At 40.0% G+C, this 14,997-nt stretch overlaps 1 protein-coding gene across 7 annotated transcripts in view; it reads left to right on the forward strand.

The window, feature by feature from the left end:
* The window catches only part of sema6e (sema domain, transmembrane domain (TM), and cytoplasmic domain, (semaphorin) 6E), a 124,012-nt gene that overhangs the window by 34,365 nt on the left and 74,650 nt on the right, over positions 1-14,997 (forward strand). For 6 of the 7 annotated variants that reach the window (XM_046846362.1, XM_046846367.1, XM_046846363.1 and 3 more), the window contains one exon: positions 14,796-14,981. The gene's annotated coding sequence lies outside the window, so the exon portion shown is untranslated. Of the gene's footprint in view, positions 1-14,635; positions 14,659-14,795; positions 14,982-14,997 lie in introns of those variants that run through there. The other variant, XM_046846366.1, reaches the window with a different exon arrangement.

A 14,997-nucleotide genomic window follows, 5' to 3' on the forward strand; every position in this document is an offset into this window, starting at 1 on the left:
GTTTTAGTTCTTGCCCACATTTCTTAAATATGAAAAATATAAACAGGAAAAATTATGTTCACTCTAGATGTGTCAACATAACAGGTATTTTCACTAGACCATATATTGCTATTTAACTAATGTTGTGTCCTCCGGTTGCTGCATATGCAGCTCTTTAAGGCATGATCTCCACAAAACATCTGATGGTGTACTGTGGTATTTGGCATCAACAGATTTTTTCAGTCTTCTAAGTTTCAATTTGGGGTCGTCACGGATGAGACTTGTTTGTCCTGCTCATCCCATAGAATGATATCTTGGGAATATTGGAGGCCAAGGCAACAACTTGTTGTATCTCAAATCATTTCTGACCAATTTTTGCAGTGAGCATGGCACATTATCTTGCAGAGAAAAGACCAATACTATTAGAGAATACTGACACCATGAAGGGCTGTTCTTGCTAGACAACAATGTTGTATGTGGTAAAATAACATTCACAATGCCTTTGCTGAGTTTTCTAATTCCCATAGTGCCTGCTAGAGTCATCTGTTCCACAGGTAATTGATGCGTAAGAAAAAGAAATGAGATTCATCAGACCAATCCACCTTGTACTATTGTACCTTGTACACATGTCCTTTGTAAACACTTTTGGTAGTGAGCTGAGGCCAGCATGTGAGCTCTGACAAGTCTGTGGCTACCCAGCCCCATACACTGCAAGCTGTGATGCACAGTGTGTCCTGACACCTTTCTATCACAGCCAGCAGAACTTTTTCAGCAATTTTGCTAGAGTAGCTCTTCCATGGGATCAGACCAGACAGGTCTTTCTCTCCTTGTGCCCATTAATAAGCTGTGGGTGCTCATGACCCTGACACCGGTTCACCAGTTGTGCTTTCTTGGATCCTGCATTTTGTCCAGTGCTAGGCCTGATCTGATCTCATTGGATTTTGACCAGGAAGCGATGTTTCTTGCAGCCTCAGAAACAGATTGCGATTAGCTGTACAGCTTTCATGTTGTGATTGCTTACAGCTGGGCTGCAGTGACTCCTTAATCTGGAGAATCGGCTATTCTTATAGATTGGATGGCAATGAAAGTATCATTTTAAATAGTCTTAAGAATGGTGATTTGGGCAGTCGGGAATGCAGTGAAATTTATACGAATATTTTAGGGATGCTGAATTACTATTATTTTGCTGTCTCATTATTTCATTAACATGTCAGAAAAGAGTAAGAGTGAGAATGTGTGTTAGAGGGAGCAAGAAGCCTGATTTGTGCAAAGGTAGAGGTTGCCAAAGAGGATTTATTTTGTTTTTGTCCCAGTACAGAGGCTATCCAACCCTGACGCCAAGATTTCCATGACACGTCCGTACACGGAATCCCTGCCAATGTCGGTTCACACCTCTGTGGCAATACCTGCTGCCTGCTGTGCCTGGGCATGTGTTTGTGCCAGCCTGTATGCAGCATTCACAGTGTATTAAGTGTTGAGTTTTATCCATATCCGTCTCTGCATTGAAATAATTGTCTGCACTGGAAACACTTTGAGGTGTCAGTATATAGAAAGGTCTATGTTGGACCTTGATTTTTTTTTACAAGCTGTTGGAGTCAACCAGGCTGTTCATTCACTCTGAATTGTTAGTGTGTGAGCTGTTTAAAGAAAACAAGGAGGTTAAATGTTTGTGAGCTATCATACCAATCTTCTACCCCAACCACCTTTCTTGAAGAGACTGCAGGGAAGAGCGGGGACTGCAGTGGCGCTGCAATGGTGTGAGGCCTGAATGAAGACGGATGGATCCATCAGAACGACTGGATGATGAATCGTGGGCTGTAGGAGAGGCTCTCATTTATGTAAAAGAGGTGCTTTCAGACATGGCACTGCCATAAATCAGACAGAGATTGCTCTAATTTCATTACAGTGGCAGACAGAGGAGGTGCCACTGTGATGCTGCAGTGAGACACACAGTCTCACACATACACACACAGACGTTCATTGTAGTATTTTGATTCAGCCTGCATCGACTTTGCAAGTGGCGTATGAGACATGGCAATATTCTCCAGATGTGGATCTTTCAGCCTGTGCTGGACTAGGCTCGAATCATTTTGTGAACCGTGTGTGTGTGTGTTTGCGCGTGTGTGCGTGTCACATCCTCACTCAAGCTGTTTAGCACCGAGCCATTTCTTTCCCAATGCAGGTGGTGTGGCGAAGGCGTGAGAAAGTAGCTGAAGCGCTCAGTAAAAGGCCAAATCCAGCTTCCATGCATTATGGATGTGAGACTGGAGGCGATGAAGCTAGACAGTGAGGGGAAGGAAAGAGTGTTAAGCAAAACAGGTTAAAAGTGCTGTCTACCCTGTGTGAGGGTATATGTGTGCACACTCGCTCTCTGCGTGAGCCCCATGAGCCACTGGCCTCCCTCGATAGGGGGTGGCAAGCGCTCCAGCTGTTTTGGCAGATAAGCCAGTGCAGTGGCACTCTCAGCTTCCTGTCGTGCATCAGCTGTCACTGTCCTCTCTACACTTGACACTCAGCTGTCCCCCACACACAAACACTAAGGCTTGCTAGCACGGTTTCAGCTCCCTCAGCATTGAATTAGCTAGAAACACACATACACACCACCTATTGTGCTGCCCCAAACTCTTTAATATCACAGAGTACCAATACCTTTCCACACCACTGCTGACTAATTACATGGCCAACTATTGGCCTGTGCACGGTGCACACATGCAAACACGTAGCTAACTGTCACTGATGATAATTGGAGTAATGAACACATGGTTAGAGGGTTTTCTCAGACACCATCTTTTGACTTTATCCGAGATGACTCGTGGAGACATATTGGGTAAACAGTGAGCATCTTGCTTAACCTGCTAAACAGCCCTGAATGTGAACACGGAGTTTAGGTAAGAGCAAAAACAAGCCAGCATCGAGCACTGCACCTCCAAAAACATCACCAGCACTTCAGTTTATTTGGATGAGGGTAATGGTATCTCTTTAACAGCTTCAACTACACTTCTTGGTGCAATTTAGCACTAGTTTAATTTATTTCTTAATGCATTTTTTTTTAAGTCCAGTTTCAAATTCTAAAAAGAGAAAATATCTGAGGTAAAAAAACAAACAAACAAAAAAACAACAACTAGGAAATATGATCATCAAAGTGAAATGAAATGCAACCTTCATAGTTAGCTTTAATGTTAGCCAGCTAAGCTAACCAATCTTGAGTCATAGTTAGAACAAGCAGAATATTTCAGGGCTAGGGCTACTTTAGCAAATGCAGCTGAATTTTAATGAATAAAAATATTAAGTATTTAGTTTAATATTTACATTTAATATTGTACAAGCCCAGAGCACAATCTACCAGCAGTGCTTTGTTCTGTGTTTGTAAGCATGCTATGCTATGTGTTTGCTTTCTTAAACAAAGGAAATTATACTACGGCCTAGCCGTAGTTTAGTTTGATAACTAAATGTTATCAAAGAACTTTATTTATTGAGTCATACTCAGTACATACTTAGTAACTGATTTTTAGCCAAGAATGTGAGTATGACATTCACGCAAATACAGAATACACATACTGTAAAATCTGCCTTCTTTTTGCAGAGGTATTTTAAGGCCATTAAAGTGAAGTGCTGCACTTCAGGTCAGACTGAAATAGACAACAGCAGCATATTTAGTGAGTAAGGTCTTAACAGATGTTCTTTTTATTATCACCACAGTCACAGATGGTCCTTCATTTCATAGTTATAATATTAAAAGAGTAAAATATTAGTAAGGAAATTACAAAAATGAGGAGGGGGAAAGACAAAATGGTCAATAGAAACCTTTATCACCATTTAATTATTCCACTATAAAATATTTTAAAATTTTTGCTTTTAATGCTTAAACTGCCTTCAATTCTCACAGCAGGTGTACTATTCACCCCATACACATACAACTCGACACATCTGTTGGATCTCTGCCAGATGTCATACACTGCCAAGAGGGTCAGGGCAAAACTTCAGTTTATTATTTTATCTTTTGGATTGTTGTTTTGCTGCCAAACACTACAATTTTTAAATTTTTTATTTCTATTCAGATATTTTAAATCAAATACCAAATAGATTCTTTATACTATACTTACTTTGTAAGATATAAGCCTTTTTGTGTATTGCACCCACATGGTGGACCGCATGCACAATACAACATTGTTCGAGATCTGAAAGTGCTCACTAATTACGACTTGTATGTCAAATATTTAAAGATATATATATATATATATATATATATATATATATATATATATATATATATATATATATATATATATATATATATATATTTACGTTTTTTTTTTATTTATTAAAAAGAGAAGTGGTGGGTCATGAAGCAAAATCGAGCAAAGAAATTTGTTGTGTTTGATAAATTATATATATATATATATATATATATATATATATATATATATATATATATATATATATATATATATATATATATATATAAAATAAAGATAAATTTTGACAGCCTGAGTGTATGTAATCAGTGGATGTTGAAAATTCTTCTTCTCCATCAACAATGTACTTTCTCACTCTTTCTCTCTCTTTCTCCCTCTATCTAGCTCATACACACATGCACAAAATGCAGCACTATTTTTGCACCACAGTGTGTTTTGTGAATGTTCAGCTGGATCGAGGAAGTGATGGTCCTATAAGGGCCGAACGCAAAGGTCAGTAAACAGAGAGTCATTTTTAGATCTGCAGATTGAAAGGGAAATCGGTTTGCTGTACTGGGACAATGTCACAATGTGTGTGCATGAGCCTTCTGAGCTTTACTGGCACTGCTGGAGATTTGTGCTGTACCGCAGTCTGCCTGGGACCCAGGTGACCTGTCAGTGGTAGTCAGGGTGCACAAGCACCGTATAACATGGCTTAATGGAGCCGAAATTCTCTCCCTCACCCTCCCTCATACTCAATCTTGCTCACGCTGTCTTGTTCTCTAAGCCTCAGGTGTGTGGGTCGTCTCTGAGCGGCCGGACCAGCAGGGGAAAAGGATCAGATGAAAGATTCCCATATTAATATGAACTCTAGCTGTACTCCCAGAGCTCATTATCTTTCATGCTAGCGTTTTTCAGAAGGCTCAGAAGATTTCTAGGTAAAAGACTAGACATGCAGTTTTTGTATTTTAGTCGTGTGTGTGCTGGACTTTGGCTGAAAGGAGCAGTGTTTTTCTTTAGTGGTAAGGAGAAGGAAAAGCAGGGCCTCTTGGCTCAAACTTCACTCACACCGACTCCAGCAGTCCAAAACCAAGAGTGCCATTAGTGGAGTACAGTTGCTCAGTACACACACACACACACACGTACACATACATGGCTGACCTGCTATTTTCCACAATCTTGCTCCAAAATGGATGAGGGTGCCAGAGCATTACCGAGTGCTGCTAGTGAGCCCTCTCAAAACATGCAGTCAGTGCCCATTCCCTGCATGTTTACACAATTCTCTTCACACTGACCTCACGCTCCACATGACCTTTTCAGCTTCTGCTGTTTGATCCGAAGCTTTTTGTGCTCTAAAGAGCCCCCAAATCTCATGTGTTTATCATCATTGCTAACAGAAAAAGATATAAAAAAAATACGCAGTGAAGCAAAACTATCAGCTGTGGAAACAAAAAGTCAAAGATCCAGCCCTGCCTTGTACCACACATCGTCAGTGTACTGCAATAGCTTTATTGATCCATATAGTGGATTTTTTTATTACATTTTTTTTGCCATTTGGTGGCTTATTACAGTCCTTCATTCTCTGCTTTTGAGGACTTTCTGAGCACCTCAAATATGTATATATACAAATATACAAATATATATATATATATATATATATATATATATATATATATATATATATATATATATATATATATAAAAAATAAAAACCAGACCTGGGTTTATTTTTTATTTCTGCAGTGTTCGTTTTCGAGGTGAAAGCCATTTTACCGGCTAACCTCCCACAGTTTTTAGAAAGTAAGATAAATGTTGTGCAGCTCTACTTTGTTCAAGCTGTTGCCTTCTTGTCTTATGGTAAGTTTTTGTGACTGAACATCTTTTTGATATTGTGAGCTGTGTGTTAAGGAGAACATTATAATGCTTTTGACAGTCCCTATAGTATTACACTGCAAGAGCAGATGTTGCATAACAGCAGTAGAGTTTTCTAGTCTATGGTCAGCTCCAGAATTATTTGCATCCTTGGAAATGGAAAATGTATTTTTATTTACATTTATGACATTTGGCAAGTTATCTTATTTATACAACTGAGCAGCAACTAGAGGGTTAAAGGCCTTGCTCAAGGGCCCAGCAGTGGCCTCCTCTTCAACTTGTGACTTTCTGATCAAAAGTCCTTCATCCTAACCTCAGAGCTACCACCTCTTTATGGTTAATTAACGTTGGTTTTAATATCATAAAAAACAAACAAATAAATAAAAAATTCTAAAACGTTAAGACAAATTTATTCTGTGTGTGATTAAACACTTTAATTACAAAGATTTTTTTTTCCCTTTTGTTTTTTTTTTGTTTTTTTTTTAAACCCCCTTTTTTTTCCCTTTTCTTTTTACAAATGGGTGCCAGCAATTCTTGTGCTGCAGTTCGACAGTGCAATTAGTGTTGAGAAATGCTAAGTATGTCTAGGACATGATTACAACAGTGCTGTTGTGATAGTGTTTCTCATTCTTGGACATCCAGACTGGAATGCCGGCATACTTGAAAGACCATTTTCAGATGCAAATCAGTTTCCAGGAAGGACGTTTGGTTCCAGGTGAAGGACAGGGGTGCATTTCCACATGCTGCATGATTTGAATTTTCTTGGTAATCTTCACAAAGATGTCAACAAACAGCGACAAACAAAGAACAAGCATTTCCCACTGAAAACATGCACTGCCAGTGTACCAAGGGACAAAGGGAGTGTACAGGCATGTAAAAGTGCCCTCAGTGTGTAGACCGCCTTGTACAGCAAAGCTGATGCGTGGCTGGCGAACACTGCCACATCTCAGTCTGAGATTTCAGCAGACATGAAATTTGATCTCCCCATGAGATTTGTGTTTGCAGACAGCTTCAGAGATTAACAGCGGGACGGCGGGAGAGTGCCGTTGACTTGGAGACCAGATTGTCTTATCTTCATTAACTATGCACGGCCACGGTTAGTCCGAGCCAGGTAACTGGAGGAGGGAGAGGGTGAACGAGGGGTTCAGGATGGGGCCTGGATGAAAAAAAAAATGCTTTTCTAATCCTGGATTATTGGCATGGAGGTTGTGTGCGTGTTTGTTTGAGTGGATGTGTATGTGCATTTGTCTGTTTTCTGGCAGTAGAGATAAAGAGAGACAAAAGGATTGCTTTATGGGCAGCTCCTGCGCCTACCCAACATCTTTAATCCTTTGTTCCACAAACAGACAGGAGAAAAGTGCTAAAATGCTAAAAAGTGCTTGTAAAGGGGCAAGGAAAAGTTTGCCAAAGTGTCTGTCTGATACCATGGCCACTTTGATTGAAACTTTTTCATTTTCATCAAGCGATGTTGTCCGGTGATGGACTGAGACTAATTGTCAGGGTAGGATGTGTGACCTAAGGACAGGGTATTTTGTTTCAAGGAAGAGGGAAGGAAGGAAAAGTGTTCTTTCACAAACAGCTACCCAAGCAGTTAGTCATGGCAGCTTTGCCATTTTCTGATGTGTTTATTCTGAGGTCTTGGCCCCTGTGCATAGCAGAGAGCTATTTTTGATGCTGATGCTTTCAGTGACGGTGGTATTTGCACACATCGTCAGGTCTCGCTTTGTTCCTTCTCTGCTAACCTTTTGTGTGCGATCCTACTGGGGTTTGTTTATTTAGGTTTCCGGTAGGGGGGGCACATGTTTCTTTATCCCCCTTTTTCAGGTCAGTGTATTATATATCAGGGCTATTCCAGCGAGTCGTCAGTATAACGGAAACATACCACCCTGCTCTCTTGATAATGCCTTTCTCTCTCTATTTTTTAACATACCCATTAACCAGTAATCCATCATTCCTCTTTCACCTTTAAACAAGGAGTATAGGTTGTATTACCAGCTGAGCCTCCCACTGGGGTAACGAGAGATCCATTCAGGTTTGGACATTGGAAGGGAGGTCAGATGTCCAGCCTGTATGATTTGAGGTTTAATAAAAGCACACTGGTGTTTGCCAGAATGACAGTCTTTATTTCATGTGCTGCTTTCAAAGTGATTTATGTCCAGGAAGGCTATTAGATTGCGTTCTGCTGTATCCATGCAACTGCTGGCAGCAGAAAAAAAACGTGTTCCTCATTCCTGTTAGAAATGTTTGCATTTTTGCAGACGTTGAATAAAACACTGACTTACGTTTGTCAGCATTAAAGGTTGTACTAATGTTCTGCCGTGTGTTATCTGGGCTTGGTGCGGATGTGGATAACAAATGTAGGAATTATAAAATACAGTATTTAGTCAACAATTGTGTGTGTGGGTTTGTTTGTTTGTGTTTTTGCCAACTTGACAACACATGGCTAAACAGAAAAGCCATTGTAAGCATAATACATGAGGCCAGCTCCTTTTTTGAAGTGGCTGTGTGCGGGAGGTGGCTCAGTGCAGGGAGATATGGGAGAAGTGAGCCAGAGAAACTGAAAGGCTGCTTGTAAAATGACGGTTGAAACAATGAGGAGCTCCGAGTTGGCGCACACAGAGCAGGGAAAAGGACAGAAAAAAAGTCAATGTCGTGTTCATTTAGACCCACACACACCCACTGTAGGAGATTTAGACAGAGGCATAGAGGTAGAAAAGATATAGAGAAAGATACAGATGCTGAGAGATCGAGGATGAAAATAAGGAACTCTGAGCATAATGCAGAGATATGTAGGAAGAAAATGAGATGCAGGGAGATTGAGGAGAAATCGATAAAGAGACAAAGAAAAAGAAATGGAGTAGAGGGAGACTGAAAGACAAAGAAGAGGGAGACTGAGAGATGAAGGAAGCAAAAGAGATTGAGACAGAGAGGAGTGAGTTGGAGGACGAAAAGCAAAGGAAGATGAGGTGAAATCGAGGAAGAAAAAGAGAGACACCGAGATGGACAGAATGAGATTGGAAGTAGGAGACAAAGAAAAATGGGAAGGGGAGAGCGAGAGAAAGAGCGAGCACAATATATGGGCTTGGGTCAGCATGTGTTGGCAAAGATATTTGATATTGATCGGGATCTAATTTTATCATAGTAATTTAAAAGTGTTGTCAGATTTTGTGTGCATGTGTGCGTTTGTGTCTCTAATGTGTGACTATTAAAATGTGGCAGCCGTACACCTTCTGAAGCTGCAGTGATAAAGTGGGTGTACGTGCAAAACAGCCAAGAGAGCTGTTGCTGTAGCGTGAGAGGAAAAAGCAGATCTAAGATGCTCTGACCCAAAGTAGGGGCAGGATGTGAACTTTTCCGTCCTTTCCCACGGACTAGAGGCGACTGACCTGACCCATTGCAGCGTAAATGAATGGACACCCAAGAGGAAAGGAACCCAAGAGGAAATGGAGGCTGTCACTGAAAAAACACTTCATGACTCCAAAACACATAAAGTATTTGTACATACAATGACTTCTGTTTGATTATTATTATTGTTCAGTAGTATTCTGGGGTATTATATACTTTATACATTTAGTTTGATTTGTATCTAACCACATACTTTATATGTATTTAAGGGTTACTGGAATCGAATACTTTTCAAAGAAATTATTATTATTTTTTTTTACAGTAAATTTAACAGAAATGGATAAAAAATTATTTCATAAAAGTAACTCATCTAGTCAATGGCTGTATGCTATACATCAATAAAATAGACTCCAGTGGATTTGCCTTGCATCGCATTTACATTTAATTCAATCCTAAAGGATTCAATTCAATTTATCAATGTATAAAAAAGAAAATCAGTAATTGTGCCAATTCATCATCTGATGTGCCTATCATTTCCTCAATGAGCATATTTCAAAGTAGAAAGTTTTTTTTTTTTTTGGCTGGATAAAAGACTACTTAAAATACAACAGTATTTATTTTTGCTTCAGACAGCAGTGCTTGTGTATTGGTTCCAATTAATGAGTCACACTTTATTTGCTGTACAGAGCACTAGAATTAAATATAGCTGCTCTTTTGGGTGGCTGAATGATGTACGGCCTTCAAACAATTCTTCAGTGAAGATAACACCACACACTTCACATGAAGAGACCCTTCAGGCTGGTTAAACCTCATAATCTCAAGCATTCTGTAAGAAGTATGCCGAGCTTCATGATTAATGTCTCTGATGTCTGACGTTTTCATATATTTGATGGGAGATAATGTCCTAATGGCTCATGTGTCGGTTATTGAGCTGGAGAAATTGGGACCCAGACTAATGAAACCAATATGGATCTTTTTGTTCCCCCCTGCATTAGCATCGGGGGCTGATTGCTTCTAATTGACTTGCAATGAGCTAAAGGCCAGGAAGCTCACAGCGTTAATGAGAGCATCCATTTTTATTTGTAGTTCACTACAAATCAGTTTGGCCCTTGTTTGCAGCTTCGCCATCCATTTGAGTTTTCCAGTAAGAGGGAACCTGAGGATTTATTGATCTGATAACCCTTTAGCTTGCGTCTTGAACCGAGGTTGAACCTGTTATGAGCCATGGAGTAATTATAAAATTCAGGTTGTTAATTGTTCAGATTCTGTGGCTGGAACAGATTTTTATTATTTTATTTTTTTTAACTGCTGTGACTGAAGCTACTTCTTTATGGGGTTTAAGACGTGAGTATGACTCGGTGTCAGTATTTGTACTTTTGTGTTTTTTTTTTTTTTTTTTATCATTCATATCTTTTGACAAGAGAAGAAAAATCTTCTCGCCCTCTCAAGACTTGCCTGTGTGTTTGAGGAATGCTAGATGAAATGCCTCTGTGAATTGAATAATCACATTCTCAACTGATTTGCACACCGCTAAAGTAAAAAAAAAATTTAATAAAGAAAGAAAAGGGCACAAGCCACAAAATCGTCAACCTTTTTTTTTTTTATCAGTTATAGCTGAGGAAATGATTTACATTTTACTTTTCTTACTACTCTCAATCATTGATCCAGGCAGAGTTGAGTGGATGAGTGATGAGCATACAGGCCACCATTCACAAAAGAATGTGATTGATCAGAATTTCCATTTAGCATGAGTGGCCTTTGGTGTCCCCCACACACACACTTCTATGACCTTAGCTGTTTCCATGGTGGCATGTGAACTCCAGTGATGCATGTTGTTGAATGATGACTAACTTCATCTTCAGAATAATGACGAAGATATTAAAGTGTAATTGTTGAGCCGTGCAGTTCTTGTTGGTCACTTGAGGTTAGCATCGGGCCGGGGGCATTATGAAGGGGAACATGAAGTACTTTCTCATTAGGAGAAAAAAAAACAAGTAATGCAGGTACTCTCTCCTAATTTCAGAAAGGTCTTTAAATGGTTTGCACTCAGACGACCACTATAAAACACAGTGCTCTTCACTCAGTGACATGGCTATTCAGTCCATTTTATTTCCTCCTGAAAGGCAGCAATTAATCTGATTATTAGTATACCACTCCTGTCGTTCACTGCACTAATGGCCAGTATGACAGCAAGGCCTCTGCATTATTAATAATTCTATTTCAAGAGTTGGGTGAGATGCAGCCAGGCCAAGCCATGGCCATTGATCAGCAAACACAGAGAGCAGAACACAATGTCCACAGGGCAGAGAGAACTGGACAAAAAATGACACTCACACAGCCTTGTTTTAACTCGATTTATATACTATAATATAATTCATTGCGAGATTTAAAAAACATTTGTACGCATGAGTAAAGAAACAGCGGTCAATGATTGTGACACAAATACTGCACACTGCAGAACCGTCTGAGATTGTGTAGCGAGCCTATTAACAAAAACTTCAGTTTGTTTATTAGAGCACCCACTTGCATCTAATAGCCTTTTGCAGTATCAATATATCAGATGATGATAAACAAATGATGTATTACGCAGCTCTAGCCCAAATACACTCACTCTATAAAAAGTGATAACAAGGAGGGAAGGAGGCATGCTTGTGTAAGACAGAATAGATGTAGACGTGATCTTTAAGGCAATGAGGCACATCTAAATACTAGTAAGCTGCAATGTGACTATTAAAAGCAAATGAGCAAACAGGGTGGGGGGTCACATAACTCTTGTTAAAAATCATTCTTACTCATGATTTATACGACAACTTGTGTTTCTTTCAGCTAAGCAACGACATTTGTGACTCCTTCGAGCGAAACCTCTACAATCTGAAATCTATCTGTTAGCCTTTGACTTAAACCCATAAAACATCATCTCCTCTACAGAGTCCCTGGGGTCTAGCACATACATCACTTCCTGCTATGTCAGACAGGTTTGAATCCAAACAAAATTGTCGCTGCCAAAACGCTCGCCGTCCTCACTAAGTCTCAAACAAGGTCATCATTCAAAGACAAACAGAGCCCTGTTCAGCTGGACTGACATTCATTTTCTGGATATTTGTGCTCACCCTTTGCCCCTGTGATTGTTGAGCAACACTGCCTGCTTTCAAAAAAGAGCTATAAACTAGCTTCAGCTGACTAGAATTTATAGAGGCTGGAGGATATGATATGAAAACTGCAACACATTTGCTTTGTGTCCACTTTAGCATGACATCCATAGCATGTGTTTTGATATTGTTTGCTAGCACTGTAGAAAATCTATACACTTTGATGTTTCAGGAAAAAAATAGATTTTGTTGCCATATCGTATAACATCATAAAGCATTCTGCCAGGAATTTTTTTTTCTTCACACATACTGTTGATTTAAACATTTTAAACAGCTGTAATAGAGCTGCTAACTTGCTACAAATGTTGAGGATCTTTATGATATAGCATACTGCAATATTTCAAAGTGAGCAGCTGAATTGAATACAGGATACGTAACGCACACGATAGCTGGCAATGTCAGATGGGAATGACCGCCGAATAGCTTGACGACAAAATTGTTCTAGTTAACTAATGTATATAAGTATATAATGTATAAGTATATCATTAGTACTTTTTTGAAAGAAATCTACTCGGAAGAGATTTTAAGACAAAAAGTCGGATTTGGAAGCCAAAAACTAAATCTTTTTTCCTTGAGAGTCCTGCTAGTCTATTTATATTAGCCACCCCGATATAATGCACAGGTTTAGAAAACAAGCAAGTTAGCATGAGAACACTCAATTTATTGCATCCTTTCTTTGGCTATCGTAACAGATGCACGCACCCACACACACGCATGCACAAGTCTAACAGGAAAACCAGACATGCAAACTCACAACTTAAGACAACGGAGGGCGAGAGTGTGTAATTGAGCTTAAGTAGGCTTGTGCTGACAGCACTCTTTATGGGTACACCCTTTTTCCATGATAAACCTTTACTCTGTTGACATACATTTACACACACACAAATCCTTAGTGACTTATACACTGTTTTGGTTTGCTTCATCTCATACGATGTGGCAAGGATCACGCCTCCAGCAAAGAAAGCCAGTAACGCCCTGTACTGTAAACAAGTTAGAGCTGTAGCCAGCCAGAGATGTATCACAAGGGTGGCTCACGCACATCTGCGTCATTATTAACAAAACATTAAGCTTGTGCTGTACAGTAAGTGGTTATTTATGGGTAATTTGAAGCTCGCAGCTGATGAACGTCAGTTGAAGCATCTGCACTTGAGATTATGGGTTGTGTAGCCCAAATATGTCGTGACTTCCATTTATCCTTTTGTAGCTCAACTGCACTGTGAAATGCCCCCAGGCCTCTGCTCAGACGTTTAAGGCATGACTGTTCGACTTTCATAACTTCAAATCTCCTTCTGTGAGCAATAGGGGGTTATGGACGAGAGCAGACAGAGAGGGATTCGTTTCCCCTTAGCTTAAAACAAATACTGAATTTAACCTGAAGGCTACACTTTACTGTAACTTAATATGGTCATGGCTGTAAAGGGTCTCAGAATGAGTGGGTGGGTTTGGGGGGAGGAGGTGCAGATGCCCGAACCAGATGCTGTTAGTCACTAGCGGTTAGCGTAGCGAACAGTGGTCAGAATGTGCTAGCTTTGCATAAATGTCTTTCCGAGAAATTCAGCCAACAGCCCCCAGCCTTAGCAGAGAGAGAGGGGCTCAGCCACAGACACACGGCTCGGAGTAAAAAACCTCACGGCTTCTTAACGAGTTTAATCTCGGTGGAGGAACTCTGAGTTTGACACAAGGGTGCCCGCTTCCTGCTGAGAATTACAAATTTTGGATCGCTTCATAGCTTTAGCTACACAGTCTGGCTGTTTGGTGCAAAACTATATATAGAAAGTGCTTATCATTTAGTCATGTTTTAATAATGTGGATAATAATAAACTTTGTTTGGATAGTGCTTGGCATGCAGACTGCAGTGGCTTGGGATAAAAAGCATATCAGTGGCTAACAGAGAGCGTGAAAGAGAAACCAGGGAGAGATGGGGAGGGGGCAAAGACAGCGAGAAAAATGGAGATATTAAATAAGGTTAATGAGTTCAGAAAGTGTAGAGGTGGGTGTTTTACTCTCTACCAAAAAACATCTGGTAGCGTTTAAAGCTCTGCAGCATGTGCTCTCATTGTTTTGGGGTTTTTGGAATGAAAGGCTAGAAAGGGGTTTCTCAAAGACGACAGTGAGACAGGGATCTTCTATTATCATGGGTCAGTGACCAGTTGATTTCTCCATTCATTGCTTTTCTTTTCTCAGAATAACGGTTATTAACCTAGCAATTTTTAACTTTGGTTAAATACCAGTATGTTCTAATGTCTTTTCCCCTCTTTTTCTCTCTCTCTCTCAGTGATTAAAGAGAGTCCTTGCTGATCACCACTGAAGCTCCAGCTTGTGTTTAGGGTAGTTGCACCTGGACCTCTGCCCCCACTACCCTGTTTCTACATCTTCTGTACAGACGTTTCTTTCCCTGAGATCGTAGAAAGAGAAACATCTTGTCTCTCTGCTGGATTCTGCTGCCACCCAGGCACTGACGGTGAGTGCAGAATGCT

Source organism: Silurus meridionalis, chromosome 4 (genome assembly GCF_014805685.1).
Source record: "Silurus meridionalis isolate SWU-2019-XX chromosome 4, ASM1480568v1, whole genome shotgun sequence".
Taxonomy (NCBI): Eukaryota; Metazoa; Chordata; class Actinopteri; order Siluriformes; family Siluridae; genus Silurus; species Silurus meridionalis.